General features: G+C 45.7%; 1 protein-coding gene across 1 annotated transcript in view; it reads right to left on the bottom strand.

Moving 5' to 3' along the window:
• Window positions 1-18,411, bottom strand: part of SH2D4B (SH2 domain containing 4B) — a 1,234,963-nt gene that overhangs the window by 501,686 nt on the left and 714,866 nt on the right. The window lies entirely within an intron of this gene.

Here is an 18,411-nt window from a genome sequence, read left to right as displayed (position 1 = left end):
TTACTCCTTTATCAAATTTCAATGGGTTGGATTGATTGCCCACCAAGAGGTGATGGGTAAGGGGATAGAGGGCAGGCGGAATAATTAACTGCGTATATGAAGCTGGAATTTAGCAGTGGGAAGGACCCTGTTGGCTAATGAGCATGAGGTTAATTTCCTTTAAACATTTGAGGTTATCTGCCTGCAAGAGACAGGATAATTTGGGGGTCTCTTGTTTGGATGGCTATGCGGCTTTCTATGCCCACACAATACTCTCAGCCCTTTTTTTAGTCTGGAATTAAGATGTGATATAAAGATTATCCAGCACACAACAACTAATGTTTAGGGGTTCTTCTAATCTAACTTTGGAACGTACATAGGTCCATATTTTATTTATTTATACTACGCAAATTCAGCGGAAACCTAACTCCATATTTATATTTTGACGTTAGACACTTCTAATGTCAAAATATACGAGTTTGCACCAATTTTGGATGCGTGCACCTACCTTGCGTCAATGAGATGCAAGGTGGGCATTCCCATCTAAACAATGGTGCTATCCCCATAGCCCCATATTTATTCTCCCTGCTAAAAGATACACGGGTGGGAGGAGGGGATAAATAATGGTGCACCATTATTTATTGCTTGGGTCAGACCAGGCGTTAGGGGACCTGTGGACCTAGCTCCATGGTTAAACACCATGGAATTGATTCACAGGTGCTCTCCCCAAGCACCAGGAACACCCCAACCCCCACCAGAGGGACACCGGAGGATAGGGGACCCCATCCCAGGTAAATGGGGTAAGTATTTTTTACATTTATTTATTTATTGTGGCCTCCTGCATGGCACAGGGTGCAATGGCCATGCCCAGGGAACACTTTTACCCTGTACTGGCCATGACTCCTTTCTTTCCTAAGACAGGAGTCATGTTTTTAGTGGTTAAAAACCAGGAAATGGTGCTAGTCTGGTTATAGGCATTTTGTTTGCCTCTAACCAGGCTATCGTCATTTTTTGACGCACAACCCCCTCCTTCACTACCGCCACCCCCACCCAGATAGCGTCTTCTTTTTTAGGACGCTAGTCCAAGTTTAGCGCCGGTTTGCACCATTCCTTTAATATGGCACCTGGCTGGCGCTGTGGAATGGCGCAAGCCGGCGCTATACTTTTTGCCGCAAAACTGTGTTTGCGCAGTTTTGCGGCAAAAAGTATCAATCTGGGCCTACGTTGGGAGAAGATTATATCAGAAGATTTTCTTAGAAAATTGCTGCAATCGTGTAAAGGAACTTTGAGGTCTGCTTTAACAGGATAATCTGACAATGCTAATTTGGTCGTGTTTTCAAATATCTGCAAATAAGTTAATTTAGCCTTTACAAAGAAAGGGAGAAGGGGCGACATAGGCTGGATCATTTTTAGTGGTCAATAACAGGCCAGTTCCAGCATTAGTGTATGCTCATGACACCGTATTTATGGCACGTACACCTAACGGCCTGCAACGTTTATTAGACTGTTTTTATGATTATGTGAATAATATGGGTCTAAAAGAAACGTCTCAAAATCCTATACTATGATGATTGGCTCAAAATATGCCAACACTAAGACTTTTAAGATTGACAAGCATCTTATAGGTAATACTAGCAAATTGTGTTACCTTGGCATCTGGCTGGATAATAAATCGAATTGGGACCCGCTTTTGAGAATTCTTATCCAGTCCTTTAACAGGTTTGCCCATAGTAGTTAGGCCTTTGCAAGGCGCCTAGGCCATACTCATGTAAAATCTATATTGGATCTCTATAGAGCTAAGTGTGTCCCGTCAGTTTCTTTCTGGACAGAAATTTGGGGGTATAAGCCATGCCTTCCTATCCAGGTTGTGGAAAACACATTTTTGAGAAGGCTCCTGAGGCTGCCGCAGAGTGCGCCAGTGGAGATAGTGCATGCAGAGTTAGGGACAGATTTTATTTCTGACTATTAAAGTCCACCTCATACTATTGTGTTTGGCTGTCTGGTTGAAAAAATAATTGCAGTTAAACAGAATGATTTTGAAAGATTATCTGACCCTGGATTATAGTCACCAGATTCCTTGATTGCATTACATAAAAATCACGTTATGTGAGCTGGGTAAACAAAATATTTTCTTTTACCCATAGAAAATTACTGAATCAGATGATGTCTGGGCCAAGGAGGCCTTTGGAGCAAAAATGAATGAAGCAAGATATAACTGTATGCTGACCAAAATACCTGTATCCCATAATTATTATGGTAAACCCACGAGCAAGATAGAATTGTATTTGACTTTCGACATGCCATTTTTGCACTGATGTTTAATATCCTATTTTCATTTGAATCTGTTCCCTCAATTGTTATTAGGCTGGCATAGACCTTCAGAGCCTGCAAACTGTACATGTGACATGGCTAATGCATTGGACACCTTACATGTAGTTTTTATTTGCCACAAATATGCAAACAAGTGACATAAGAATATTCGCCCCCTTTTTATGAATAATGACTTCGCACAAATATGGCTAGCTCTGTTTTTATGTATCACGGTTTTTAGCTTGGGTCTTTCATGCTGACATATTAGTCATTATTTTATGATGTTTTTAGATTGATGATTTTTACGATGTATATGTACTTTCATGATTTACTGTGTATAAATCAAATAAAGTATCTTAATTATTGATTGATAGACTAAATAATTTTACATTTATAATACGGTTACAGGTTAAGGGCCTGATTATGACTCTGGCTGTCGGACTGCCATACCCCCAAGCCAGCGGCCTCCCGACTGCCACATTACGATGTTCTGGTGGGGCTCGCAGTGCAGTCTGTGCGAGGGCACTGGAGAAAGCCGAAGCCAATGATGGCTGCACTGACTGTGCCGCCAGCAAGTCAGACGCACTGTTGCCATGCACCATGTCATGCATGGCAGAGAGTGTGCACACTGACTGTGCTGGCAGGGGGGCCAGTGTACTGACCACAACACAAGCAATTTTCGTCCTGGGCCCCAAGTGCCCTTTCTCTGCCTTTCCGCCCTACCTTTTCATGTCCCCGCCATGAAAAGATCAGCGGAAAGGCACGTCTTGATATAGATGGTGGTGCAACTGCTGGCACCGCCTCCATTGTCTGCTGCTGCCTCAATCATCACAGCCAGAAGTCAGTGGAGGCGATGGTCTTGTGGCAGTTCGACCGTCATCATCCCAATCGGGCGGGCGGACTGCCAAGGACACATCGGTCCCACCATCAAAACTGGTGCGGCAGTCATGGGACTGCAGTACTCATAATCAGCTCCTAAACTCTTTAATGGGGCCCTGCATGGGTAGTGATTTTTAAAATTTACAAATGAGATAAGTTTAGTTGACATATTTAATTTAAAAAACCAAGTAAAATAAAGATTTTGCATTACTTGCATGTGTCCGTACTTCTAATTGTTTACTTGTTTACTTTGTAATGTTGTGTGGCCATTTTAGTTATAGCTCCATGCATGTTATTTTAGCACACTAGGCCTGCCGCTGTGCACTTTAACCTAGATATATTTTATTCAGCTTTGTTTATTATTTTAACAATAGCCACATTTGCGGTCTTGCGCAAACTTCAGGCCTTTGCTCATGTATGGGGGATGATGTCTTCCCAGGGGAATCTGAAGGGCAGGACTAGAGCTTAACATGCTCTACTATAGCCTAGGTAGGAATTGGTCTATTGACTCTAGTGACAATATTGTAGCGTTATTTCTATGCTTTACTCTCCTTGTCACAATTTGAATCCTGTCATGCTTTTTTGCCCTAGTTATTGCAGTACATGCTTTATCATCTAAGATGCATTTACTTCATTAAAACCTTATTGAAACATATACTGCCTCTGCTTGTCATTGTATATATGAGACTAATGTAACTGAGAGAAACGGATGAGATCTGAGTAACAATGATTTCCTTGAGGAGTCAATTGTGTCATGCGCTCGGCTGCCCAATCATCCCTGCTCTTGGGTAGAGATAAGGCACTGCTAGTTAGCCAGAGCAAAACCCGCATTGGGGCGACAGGTGTCACCTGTAGGGAGTTAAGACTCAGTCTCCCACACTGCAGGCGAGTCTACCGCTCACATCCAGTAGTCTCATTAGAATAATGAGAGCCTACGCGACTAAAATATTTTAGTGTGTTTGTTTGTAAATGAAGATATATGGTATGATAATCATACATACCCCTTCCTTTTTTTATAACTGTAAATAATGTTTACTATACTAAACACCATTAAGACATTTCATCACCATATACATTTTCTCCAATATTTGTTGGACTTGAATTGTAGTATTAAAGCCCCCCCACCACATTTATATAATTTCAACCCACTACCTATTTTGTGAAGTATCTTCTTCTCCAGTGGTTGTGGGACTAGAGTTAAACATTTAATTACACTCATTTATGCATTTTCTCGAAATATGGTTGATTTGGAATTAGAATAATATACTTCATCCCTCTGATTTCTTATGTCTCGAATATTTATGAGATTTGAGTTAACATAGTTAATCCTCACCCTACCCCAGATGTAAGATTTCCTAAAATGCTTATTGGCTAGACTTTGAAAGAGTATATGTGACCTCTTTAGTATTAAAGAACATTCCCCATTTTATGCTGGCTGGAGTTAGAATAGCAAATCTCACCCCCATTAATGTTTACTGCTTGTAGGATTGTACTTAATAAGTTCATTTTAACTTTTAATTATTGTTAGTTTATGGTGACGTTTTATTGTAAGTTGTTTGAAATTATTCTAGAGCCATTCATGTTATTTCTGAATGATCTTTAACAGGTTTTGACTGTTATGTAATTTGTTATTTAAATTATTTGCAATGGCTGAATTAATACTGAATATGTTTATAATGCTGGTGAGTTAATTGCTAAGAAATCAATACAGTTTAGTGTTATTTTTAATTATTTTAAATTAGGTGTATTTATTAAAAATTACTTCATGCCACTTATATTTTAAGGTTACATAAAGTTTGATAACATTTGTAATACTGTTGTGAAAAATGAATCTCGTTTCTAGCACGTTTAGTTCAAAACATGAAACGCTCTATTTTTGTTTTAAAAATTACAAATAAATTATTTTTTATGTGCTTGAGTTGACATTCCTAAAAAATACTATAAATATTCTTAAAATAATTGCACTTTTGGGGGCGTGGCGAAGGTGGTGGAGTAGACGGGCACGTCTCTCGGAGCTCCGCCGACCGAGCCTAGAAGCAGCATAGCGGCGGGACCCCGACCCTCCACAGAAGGCCGGCCCAAGCAGAGGAGGACAAGGGCAGCGCCTGGGGCCGTGCTGGGCGCCCCGAGAATCGGAGGGGCGAGCCCCTGAACCTGGCCTGCCGGGGGCGGCGTCGGCGGCAGGGCCGCACGCAGTTGGAGGATGCGGCTGGGCCGGGTCCTCGATCCGGCGGATGGTGTGGGGTGGCCGCAGTGACGGCCCTGGCCTAAAGGCCCCAGAGGTGGTGGTGAGTGGGGCCTGCGATGCTCACGGGAGCATAAAGGGCGCACACGGCCTCGGCCTGCGGCCCAGAGCGGGCGGAGAATGCGTGCCGCACTGCCTGGCGGGGCCCTGAGGAGCTGGTGGTACGGTGGGGGCTGCCTGGCCACCCCGCGATGTGGTGAGCAGGTGGCCACTCGTGCGCGCCGCGCTGGCTCTATAAGGTGATCGGCGGGACTTTTCGGCTTGCGTGGTGGCGCGGCACGTTGTGGTGCAGAAATGTGAGAAGGAGTGCTGCGAGGAGGCTGAGGATTGCGGTGCTGTGCTACTCAGTCCAGCTGGCCCTGAGTGAGCCCCGGGGGCCTGGGGGTGACCGGAGGGGCCCCATGGGAAGGGAGAAGTGGGGAAGGCCCTCCCAGCTGTGGTGGTAGTAGCTCAGAAAGCCCCAGAGGGGGGCAGGAAGCGCTGTAGAGGGCGTTAGAGGATCAGTGGGACGGCTCGGCCCGCGGCGGGGGGATGGAGAGACTGTGAAGAGGAAGTACTTGGGGGACATTACCAGCGGCCTTGTGGGCACTGAGGAGGTGGTGATGGCATCTTCCAAGCTTAAGAGGGACCAATCGGTATGAGAGATGCTAACCAGATCACACCCGGCACAGAGCTAACAGGCGGAGACCGTGGCTTCGACGTGGGGGGCTGACCAGTTGGGCGACCTGGAGGCAGATGGTGAGGCCCCCGTCACAAAGAGTTTCCTTACCTCTCTGTTCGACACGCTGCGAGTGGACCTGCAGGAACTTCGCAGAGACATATCCCAGGAAGTGCGGGAACTGCAGTCTGACATTACCTCTCTGAGGGAAAGAGTGTCTAACATTGAGGACAACAAGGTCTCCAGAGGGGAGGAAGTTGAGCAACTCCAGCAGGAGATACTCCGTCTGTGTGAACATCAGGAACAGCTGCGGCTTATGACTGAAGACTTAGAAAATCGCTCTCGGCTCCACAATGTACGCATCAGGGGGGTTCCGCAGGGGGCCGAGGGAGATAATGTCCGAGAGTTCGTTGCAGCTTTGTTCAACTCCCTCTTGTCACCTGAGAGCCCACCGGAGATCCTTTTGGATCGGGTTCATAGAGTGAACCGAGGGGGGAGTGTCGGGGTGCGTCCTCCCGATATTTTGGCATGTGTCCATAATTTTCTGGTCAAGGAAGCAATACTCCAGAAGGTGCGGAATTTGCTGCAGATTCAGTTTCGGGGGCATAATCTGCAGCTTTATCAGGACCTCTCTGTGATGACGTTGCAGAGGCGCAGGGAGTTTAAGCCTATTACGGACTACCCCCGGGTGACCTCCACGTCCTATACCTGGGGTCATCCCTTCCGTCTGGTGTTCCGATTGGGCGATCAGTTGAGACAGGTGAGGACGCTCCAGGAGGCCTGTCGGGTGCTGGGGCTGGAGGAGACAGAGAAGCGAGATGGGTCCCCCGGTGCGGGCCCTGTGGGGAGTCTACCCGGATGGCGGCGTAAGGAGAAGAAGCGGAGGCCGGCGCTACCATCGTCCAGATAGCGAGCGCGGGAGAGGCAAGCAGTATAAACAGTGTTGCCGCTGGTGCTGGCCCATAGGCCTTGATGGTCAGTGCTGGTGAAGGAGGTGCTGGTGGGCTGCCCAGCAGTGGTGACGTGGATTGGACTGGGGCAGAGCCTGGGTGGCAGGGCTCCTGGGAGTTTGGTACGCGCTCGATGGTGTGTCCCCGACTTTGGTTTGAACTCTTTCTCACTGTGGATGTATCATGGAGAACTTGAACACTGGTTGGTCTGCACCGGTTGTACCTTTTTGTCTGGTTGTACTGTACCCCTCTACAGGTCATTTGCTCATTATTGGGGATTATTATGGGATTCCCTGTTCACCTTGGCCCAGGTCCCCCGTGCTTGGCTTTATGGTAATGGCCCGGCAGTTGTTGTTCCTGTTCCCTCCTCATGGGTCTAAACTTTAAGTGCCTTAGCTTTAATGTAAGTGGCCTCAATAATCCTTCGAAGAGGCTGGCGATCCTGTCCTTCTTGGAGCGCTCTGGGAGTCAGGTCTGTCTGTTGCAGGTAACGCATTTATTAGCTGCAGACACGCATCGTATGTGCTCTAGGTGATTTCCTCGGCAGTACTGGTTCTCCGTGTCCAGTTGGTCAGACTAGCACAGGAACGCTGTGGGAACCGGGTAAGGCGGTCCTGCGGGGGGAGGTGATCTCCCTAGCGGCTAAAGAAAACAAGGCCCGGAGGGATAAGCGAGAGACCCTGGAGCGGAGAGTGGCAGCTCTGGAGCGTTCCCATAAATTTACGGGAGTTCCTAGAGTCTGGCGGGCGCTGGAGAGGACCCGCTTGCATTTGAAGAGATTAGACTGGGATAGGGCGGAGTTTGCATTAGCGCGCCTTAAGCACAAGTTCTATGTTGGGGGCCACAGGAGTGGGAGGCTTCTGGCTCAGAAGTTGAGGGCCCAGAGACATGCCTCTGCAGTGCGGATAGTGCGATCCTCCTCACGAGGGGAGGCCCACACGGACTAACAGATTGCGGAGGCCTTTGCTGATTTCTATCGGGAACTCTATGCAGCGGACGCGGCTATTGTTTGCAACCCTTCCCCCTATCTTTCTGACTGTTCCGTAACGCTGCTTAGGGAGCAGGATGCGGCTTTCATCGATGAGCCTATTCGGCTGGAAGAGATGATATCAGCGATTTCACGCCTGAAGGCTGGGAAGTCACATGGTCCACTTTTTTATAAAACTTTCTGTTTGGAGCTGGCCCCGGTGCTTACCCGATTATTCAACTCTTTCACAGAGACCCAAACACTTGTTCCTAGCATGCTCGACGTTATTATCACAGTTGTCCCTAAGCCCGGGGAGAACCCGGAGGACTGTGGCTCTTACCGGCCCATCTCACTCCTTAATACCGATGCCAAGCTTTTTACGGGTATATTGTTGCAGCGCTTAAACCCATATATGCCTGGGCTTGTCGATCCGGATCAGGAGGGCTTTATACCCCACCGACATTGCGGGGATAACACTAAGCGGATTTTGCATCTGATTAATAAGACACATCGGTCCCGTAGAGAGGCCCTCCTTCTTACTATCGATGCGGAAAAGGCATTCGATAGAGTGCATTGCCCGTACCTCTTCCAAGTGTTGAGGCTTTTTGGTATTGGGCCGACATTCCTGACGTAGATCAAGTGCGCCTAAAGTCGATGGTGGTGAGTGGCAATGGAACAGCTTCACTGCCGTTCCCAACAGGACGAGGAACAAGGCAGGGGTGCCCCCTTTCCCCACTTTTGTTTGCTCTCTACATGGGACCCTTGGCACAGAGGCTTCGAGCTGCCCCTCACATTACGGGCATTAAGTTTGGGGGTGACCACCACCTTATTAGCCTGTACGCGGATGATGTGATCCTCACCCTCTCGGAGCCCACGGTTTCGCTCCCGGCGCTTGTGGATGCTTTGGATGCATTTGGTGTGATTTCTGGGTTCAAAGTGAATGTGCAGAAGTCTCAGATCTTGAATCTTTTGGTATCGTCGGCCCACAAGGCAGAGTTGCGCTCTAGATTTCCCTTTATGTAGGCAGCGTCGCATATCCCGTATCTGGGGATAGTCCTAGCGAAGACAGTGGCTAGGACAGCCCGTTTGAATTATATGGGCCTCTCTAGGGATATACATAGGGATCTAGAGACATGGAGGAAGTTTAAATTATCGTTGTTTGGTAGGACCGCGGCAATTAAAATGACGATCTTACTGCGCACACTCTACCTATTTCAGACACTTCCTCTCACTCCGCCACCTCACACTCCGGCGACGCTTCAGGCAGCGCTCATGAAGTTCATATGGGACCGGAGGCCTGCGCGGATTTCCCGTAACACGCTGTTCTGCCCTAAGTCTGAAGGGGGATTGGCAGTGCCCTGCCTGTTAAAATACTACCAGGCGGCTCAGCTACGTTTCCTAGTCGAGTGGAGTCGACCGCTGCCGGAAAAGCATTGGTCTTTCATGGACCAGGCGGTGGCTGGTTCCCATGTCTGTAGAGAACCTTGGTTGTGGACTGTATAGAAGACCAGTAGTGAATTTCCTTGCATTAAGGAGATTAGAGGCACTTGGTTGTGAAGGGAACAGAAGCAGAGACACCTGTCTCACCTTTGGAACTATAACTGGAGTCCCCCGGAAAGCCATCAGAAAAGACTGAAGGTATCTCAGTATACCAGCCAGAATGATAAATGACGGTTCTGTTGTCTCTGCCTGTGTGAGGCAGAACAGTTTGCTGATCACTTTCCCTATTTTTCATTTCTGATGCAAGAGACGTGTCAGTTTCTGGGCAACATACATAAGCAGGGTAACATTTATGTTTATACCACTATTTTTCCTTTCAGAATGTTTTATATTTTTTTTCAAACATTCATGTACCCTATTCCTCTAAACTTACTTTACCCACTTTGTGTTATTAAGCTGATTAAATTTTTGTCTATATCCTAAATTGTTTTGGGAATTGAATTGTGTTGTTATCTTAATTTGAATATTGTTTGCTGCTGCTGGAACCCATCATATATTTCTGTCTGTGGAGCGGCCTACAGTTTGTGCCTTGATCGCCGGGGATTATTCAGAGTTTGTCTCGTCAATGTCTTGTGGCCTAAAAGCATTATGTGATTGATTTAGAACTTGGTGGACGGGTTACTCCATCACAACTTTGATGGATGTCCCATCTGCCAATCTCTAAATCACATTGGATATAATGGGATTTAGATTTCTGTGAACGGGACATCTGTCACCTTGGTGACAGAGTAACCTGTCCACCAAGTTCTATGTCAACCACATCAGGCCCTATGTTTCAGTAAGATGATAAAGCCACCCCCTGCCACATTAATAAAATATGTACGTACAGTAAATCATTCAAGAGTAATTCAGAAGTAAGTATGGTTTCAATTACATTAGTGTGGCTCTGCTCCATTGTTTACCTTTGTGAATCATCTGGCCACTGTTGACTGTCCCCAGCAACATGTTGTTTAGACAGCTTGATCGTTCCAGACCTGTTTATTCCGAACGTTTCCGTTTTCCTAACATTCATCACCGAGTCCGAATCACTGTAACAATGAGAGAGAATGAAGAATATATGGTTGTGTATCACAAAGGACTTATTTACATTTTTAATCACTGGATTGACTACAAAGAATAATATCCACGTGGGTTTATTATAGCCTTATGACCCCCTGCCAATGGCTATCCCATTTGTTAAAAGCCCTGGACCCCACTTATAGGCCTGAGCTGCCGGGGAGGGCCTATAACGGGTGTGGGCACTTTAACAACCGTATAGACCTCCTTATCAGCAAGAATTTCCCATAAAAGTAAATAAATACATGAAACAACATATCCATTGAGAAAACCAGAACAGGAGAACGTCAGGTCGGAACACTTAGAAGTAAAACACAAAGGGGGTGATTATGACCTTGGCGGACGGCGGAGGCCGTCCGCCAAGGTACCGCCGCCAAATGACCGCACCGCGGTCAGAAGACCGCGGCGGCCATTCAGACATTTCCTCTGGGCCGGCGGGCGCTCTTTTGGAGAGGAAATGCCCCTGCAACGAGGACGCCGGCTCAGAATTGAGCCGGCGTAGTTGCAGGGGTGCGACGGGTGCAGTTTGCACCCGTCGCGTATTTCAGTGTCTGCATTGCAGACACTGAAATACACAGTGGGGCCCTCTTACGGGGGCCCCTGCAGTGCCCATGCCATGGGCATGGGCACTGCAGGGGCCCCCAGGGGCCCCGCGGCACCCCCTACCGCCATCCTGTTCCTGGCGGTCTCAGATGGCGGTAGGGGGTGTCAGAATCCCCATGGCGGCGGAGCGCGCTCCGCCGCCATGGAGGATTCCCCCGAGCAGCGGGAAGTCGGCGGGAGACCGCCGACTTTCCGCTTCTGACCGCGGCTGAACCGCCGCGGTCAGAATGCTCGTGGGAGCACCGCCAGCCTGTTGGCGGTGCTCCCGTGGTCGGTGGCCCAATTGTGACTGGCATACCCTATTGATCATTTTTGTTTTTGCTGGTTCAGCCAAGTAATGAAGCATTCATTTGTAAATTAAAGTTTTACACGCTGAGTCAAATCTTGAAGTTCATGACTCAGAGTCAACAGTATAGCACTATACCATTGACTTCACTGACCAATGGGTGGGAAAAGCCAACCACACATAACATTCTTACAGCTGATGGTTTACCCATGTCACGATTTACGCGCTGCTTTAACCTGGAGTCCACTGAACGAGTGGTGAGGTTCTTGTTCCTGAATGTTCGGCCTTGGGCCAGGTAGGGGCAACTCTTTCTGGTAGCCACGGTACTGCAGGCGATAGGAACGCCAAGGGCAGGCCGTGTCCTACAGAATTAGTGCCAGAGGGAAAAAAAACCTAATAAGGGGAAAAAAACCTCCAAAAAGGAAATTTCCTGGAACAGGAGCAAAAGTCAAAAAGTAAATACAAGATCAAAAAAGAACAGGAAAAACACTGGAACTGACGTGAACCAGTATCTGACACAAAGGAAGAAGGAGCGATGACACCATCCAAACAGAAAGTGTTGCAGCGCAAGGAGGGAAAGAATCACAACCCTTAAATACCCAAAATCAGGAAGCCGACCAACAGGAAGTGCAAGGACACCATATTAAATAGGGGAAAACACATAGAAAGTAATGGACAAGGAGCCATAGAAAGTAGGGAACCAAAGCATGCTGGGAATAGAGGGGAATAATGGGAAAGAAGGGAAAACATAAAGGGAGGCACAAATGAGGGCGACAGAAAGAAAAGAACAACAATAGCAGGTGAGTGGGAGTGGGTTAAACATGCCCGAATGTGTGCAGCGCTAGGAAAAAACGAGGTCCCGTGCCCAATTTGGGGCGTCGTATGCTGCACGTGAGGCTTGGGGCGCGACGTGTCTCTGTGCCACGCGCTGCGGCCTGAGCCGAATATTCGGCTTGCGCCGCAGCGCAACAGTAGGTCCCTCCCCCAAAGTCCCAGGTTTGTATGGAAACAAGCGGTGAAAGTGACGAATCAGAAGAGGGGCGTGAACAGAAGACGCATCTTCCCAAGAGCATTCACTAAGGGGGTAACCCTTCCACTGAATCAGATACTGAAGACGGTTGCAAAAGACACAAGAGTCACAAATTTTTTGTACCTCATATTCTGGTACGTCATTCACCAACAAAGGAGGAGGATGCAAGGGTGCCTGCTTTGGCTCCAGGCAGTCAATTGTGCGCCAGTGCAGAGGAAAGTACAGGGATGCATCGTATTGCTGTAAATACAACACACCCCTGCACTTTCCTAATGACACAGTGGTGTATAGCAAACTGGCTTGCAATGCCACACTGCGTCATTTTTTTACAAATATGGGCCCAAATCTTGTGAACTATGAAGGTCCGACATGCCAATTTAAATGTATTTTGTTCTTTGATTCATTCAGTAGTTATTTTGTAAATAACATTAAGTACCGGGCCAAAGTTTTTCTTAGGAGCCACCAGACCAACGTTGCTGATTTCCAAGGTTGTTTTCAACCTCAGGGAATCGAATAAACATTAGATCTTAATTTAAGATCCAACATACAGAACATCAAGATGAATCAAGATGCCTTTAGAAGTCGCACCACTTGTCACTTATAGTGCACAGGCCTGGGTATTTTGAAAGTTCCATATTAACAGCAAAGGGTGGGGAAGGAATGTGAAGATAACACAACAAAATATGGAGGAGAGTAAAACTATGCCATAATAATCATATGTATATATATATATATATATATAGGTGCCTATTAAATTATATCAATGGTAACTCTGTAATATGGGCTTATATTACCATCAGGGGTGTTATGAATGTCCTTTGAACACCTATGTGGTTCTATAGGAGCATAGTACACACATTTTTTGTTACGTATTTTATTAAATTATATGATTTAAACAATTTTAGTATTCTTTAGAAATATTAGGAGCAATTGAGTGTTATCTCCAATTACGTTGTTGATATGTATTGTTTGCCTGAGACTACTGATATGTCTGTCAGTGTTCTGAGAAATATATGTTCCTTGTTGGCAACAAATAATATGCTGATATTTGAAATGTGTTTCCTCGAAATGTGTACTATTTTAAGAAACATTTTAAAATTAAGGAAGCATTGTAAGAAAATGTAAAACACATTCTAAAAGTACAAGCAATGGCAATAAATACATTATTTCACGCTATGCATATGCATGCACGAGAGAGAGAGATATCAAAACAGTACCCTTTCTGGCTGAGTGCTGCATAAATTATTCAAAAACAAAGCAGAGACCTATGGTTAGTTCCCAAGTTTAGGTGGAGAGCAGCTCTTACATAACCGTACAACACCAGTGACACTCTAAATCTGCTGACCTCAGATGTCCGTTTTTCTAGCAAACATTTTAAAAATAGGACTGGCACAGTGCCATCCACACCAAGCTAGACCACCTATAAGGTGGGGGTGAGGCTGCCATCAAGCTGGCGGCCTCACTCCATCGTATTATGATGTTTCCACTGGGCTGACTGGTGGAAACATTGTATTATTGCGTTTCTTCTGGTCAACCCAGTGGAAACAGTGCAACGGCAGTGGCCTCGGCTCCCTTATGGAGCAGAGGCTAATCCCATTGCATACAGCACCCTCAAAAAGCATAGAATACAGTGCGTGTACTCAACACCATGCTGAGCACAGCAGCCCATAGAAGGTTTGGTGTGCAGCCTGGCCGCAGGCAAGGCCCTGCACCCTACTCCACGCAAAGCAAGGGTTGTCTTCACACATGGGTTATGTCCCTGCCAATGGGTGGTGAGGTGCAGTCCTTTGGTGCAGAACTTGTGTACAAATCCTTGCCATGCACAGTGAAAGTTAGTTGACAATTTCAGTAAAAAAAAAACTTTTGAAATATAAACCACTGACTTTCACCAGTTATACTTAACTGAAGAATCTATAACTTGAGCCCATGCCATTCACAGTGTTGTAATCAATTGAGTAAATTCAGATGCCATCAATGATGCTATTCAACATGTGATACATCGTGTCATGAGAGACCCAGTAGAGTATGTGTGATAATAAGCAGTGCATGGCAAGGGCGTGAGTTATAGTTTATTCAATTAACTATAGCTGGTGAATTTCAGAGGTTTTTATTGCTTAAAACATTTTGTTCTGACTGAGATTTTCACCTAGGTATAACATTACTTTCACCATAGTTTTTCTAAGTGAAGTCTGTGTTGATATAGATAGCTCACACTTCACATAGGAAGAACAATTTTTGTTTCGCTAATACAAAAAGTCATCACAAAAATTAAGTAGTACACCTGCCTGGGGAGCTTGAGTTTAGTCCCCTGTGCAAATCAAATTTCAGGCTCAACTGTTGTGGCATACTACACCTGTGCCAGGGACATTCAAATTTAGGCTAAATATATCATTTGAAGAAGGCACAACAATTTTGCAGTTGCGGCTCACTGCCCTCTGAAGGGGTGGGGTAGGTGCGGCACACAGGGAGGGGGAACATTTTTTTTTTTTTTTAAATTTAAAAATGAAAACGTACCTCATCCATTGCCGCCGCTCCTCTTTCCCTCATCCCTCCAGACTGCGGGCACAGGCTCCCAGCATGCCCTGCAGCTAATCCTGATGTTGCTTAAAGCAGCATTCGGAATGTCTGGGAGCGCCCAGCTAGGGCGCTCCTAGGCAGACTGGGAGCCTCTGCAGGCTCTCTCCAGCCCGGCAACTGTGTTGCTGGGCTGGAGAAAGCCTACTGCGCATGTGAATTTGGCCTGCCCGAGATGGCCGGCCAAACACACATGCGCTCTGAGGGGCAGTGCTGTGCACTCCCCCTCACTGATCGTCACCCCGTGGCCCTGCCCCTTTTACAAACAAAACGATAATAAACATGGTTTATTATCATTTTGATTGTTAAAGGTTTTGCAGCTTCTGCTGCTGGGGGAGGGGGCTACGCTCCTCCACCCTAACGGAGGAGCCACCCCTGCAATTTAGTTGGGGGACATTCAGATTTTCAATGTCCCCCAACATTTATATAAATCAATATAAAAGACTTTACAAGTACCTTGACTACACTATCAAAATATATCCAGAACCTAAAATTAATTCGACCATTACATTCGGCTGCTAAGACTAGATCATTATTGAACAGTACCATTGGGAATGGCCCTGATGAAGGTGACCTATAATATTTAAAAACACCGAAACGCGCGTAGGCCTCCGGTCCCCACGGTACCTCTTCGATAGAGCAACGTCATTATAGTTTTCTTTTCCATATAAGATTATCTTTGTATTAGAAGACTCAATATTTGTATATCTTCATTATCAAGAAACTTTTTTAGTCTTCCTGTGTTATTAGGATAAGCACAATATGAGCAGATTGCCATTTGTATTTCAATTTTTCATTATTTTCTTTTCATTTAGTTTGAGTGTGGAGTGTCTGAGTTAGGTATTTTTGTCTTTTTCCTTGACTGTTCTTCTATATTTGGTATCAATGTATTTCTATGATTGTATAGTTATTAAATAAAAAAGGTACGAATTTGTAATAGAATTACCTCATTTGTGATTATTTATCAATGTACAGCAGCCGAGTATCATTAGTCATTAATAGGTTCTACTATATAGTGTTGTAACTATCAAAACCTATAGTGATTTATTCTTGAAGATGATTGGATCTTCATGTTTGTTCTTGTAGATCTCTCTGTAGTTTTTCTGAAATCTTGCTGGTCCAGCCAGGCACCCTGTATCTTCGGGAGGCAGGTCATTGTTGACAGAGTGATAGTAGAGTTAGTGCACTCAACTTCCTTGAAACTGAATCCCTCTTTCTGATATGGGCACGGGAGCGGTAGAAGAACATCAGGATGCTCCAGCACTTTTCTTGGATAATAATAATTGTCGGCATAATTACTAACACTGCATTACCAAAAACCCAAACTGAGTACCATAACAATAGGTACTGCGACACTAGGGATGGCTTCACAGAGATTCACTGTTGCACACTACAATTAGAACTGTGGTTGCACTTATCATGCACAAGAAAGACAAACAAGGGCATTAATTATATCACGTAGAACTTTCCTGCATGCACAGGATTAAAGTAAAAGGAACAAAAACAATCCAAGAAATACAAATGTCCACTCTGGGTTTAAACAGTTAGGGTGGCACAGTTTGGTTTGGTTTCACTGTGTGTGTGAAAAACCCTTCAAAAGCAAATTCCTCAAACCTGAAACACAGGCATGAATGACACAATTTAAATCCAAGTGTTATGCTATTAGAGAAAGAAAAGAAACATGAATGCTCTTTTAAAACTGCACTGTCACTTTTGTAGTACTTGAGCTCAAGCAGATTTCCTGAAGCACATTTTGGTAAGTAACTACAATAATAATGTAGAGTGTTCAGAAATACATTTGTCTCTTCAAGGTAAGCACTCCGCCAAAATACGAGGTCTGAAATACACCAGCTGTTCCAGGAAAGCGCGGCGCTCAAAGAACAAACTCCCTGGAGAATACTAGTCACTTAGCTGCAGTCTTTTCCGGAGTGCTGGAGGAATGCCTGGTGTCAGCTGGTACAAGAACAAAGAAAGAATTGCCTCAAAAGTCCTGAATATGAGGATGACAGCAGGGGCTGGACTGCCAAATCAGATGCTGAGACCAGGAAGCAAACCAAAGCCAAGCAGGGAGGCATGCTTCACTCTGCTATTTATAGCCAATCAGGAAAGCAGTTGTGGATGAGTCTCCACACCCAAATAGAAGCACATGTCTACAGCACCCCCAATTAGTAGCACATGTCTACACCTGCTCACATTAGCAAACAAACATTGGTAAAACAAACATTGATAAAACCAATTGTGTAACACAGCACATTATGTTTACTTAGAAACATGAAGGTTTAACCAAGAACAGAGATATGATTTAACCCTAATCCCTGGGGATGCTGACAGTTACTGCAGGAGGCACCTTGGGAATTCCTGACATCTATTAAATATTGAGGAAAAGAAACATTTGGAAAGTTACCCTTCACCTGACTGAACTGTAAGAAGGCTAACCAGCACAGGCCTCTACCCGCAATTGGCCTGTGCGCAGCCTTGAATTGGTGAGAAAAAGGCATCAAAGGTTTCCCAGGAGCAAATAATAATTGTAACTAAATGGACTGAGATGACTCCTCTGAACTCCACAAAACATGCAGGGTGTGGGCACTGGGCATCCTTTTTGACACTACCGTTCCAAATCCTGCTTGACAGGTTTGTAGAGCAATATGCAACATCTGGAACATACTTGAAAAAGAGAGAACAGGATGCCAGGAGAAAGTTTGTGGATCTCCTGTCTGACTGCTGAAGGACGCTGTTTTTGTCCTCCTCCCCATGTGTTTCTGGGATTGTTTTTGACAGAGTGCCTGCTTCAAGCTGGATTGTATTGTTAAAAGTGGGAGGACACTAGTAATACTACATTACACCCCCCAAATACACCCCCAGCCCTCAAAGCTGAAGATGAGCAAGGACGAAGACTTTCACCGTCTTGGACTTCTGTGATATATTACATTTTGGGACTTTTCATAGTAAGGCAAACAGGAACGTCTACAAAAACTGGGAGGTCATGGCCCTGGAGCTTCTAACCTATTGGTTGGAGAAGGGCCAGGAGTCACCTCCACCTACTAGCTTGTGCCAGGCATAAATGTGGCATCCTCAGGTAGTCTCTTCAAAATACTTTCAGGATCCGCAGAAGATCAAACTAGGACAGGAACTGCTGGTTTTGACCTGAGATGAGCTCTGGAGGACTGGGCCTATTCACTCTTGCACCCAGGACAAAGAAGAGTGCTCCGAGGGTCAGTTGGCTGAACTATTGTGTGGGTATGGGGAGACAACAAACTGCAAGAGGTCTTTTACTGGAATTACCCAGTGACTGGTGGCAACTAGACCTGGACTAGGCCCTTGCTGTTGGCCTCTGGCTGACACCATAAGACTTTAAGTGCCTACCCTGATATCCT

The sequence above is a fragment of the Pleurodeles waltl genome, chromosome 6 (genome assembly GCF_031143425.1).
Source record: "Pleurodeles waltl isolate 20211129_DDA chromosome 6, aPleWal1.hap1.20221129, whole genome shotgun sequence".
Lineage (NCBI taxonomy): Eukaryota > Metazoa > Chordata > Amphibia > Caudata > Salamandridae > Pleurodeles > Pleurodeles waltl.
Note: the sequence above shows the minus strand (reverse complement) of the source record. Positions and strands in the feature narration are given on the sequence as shown.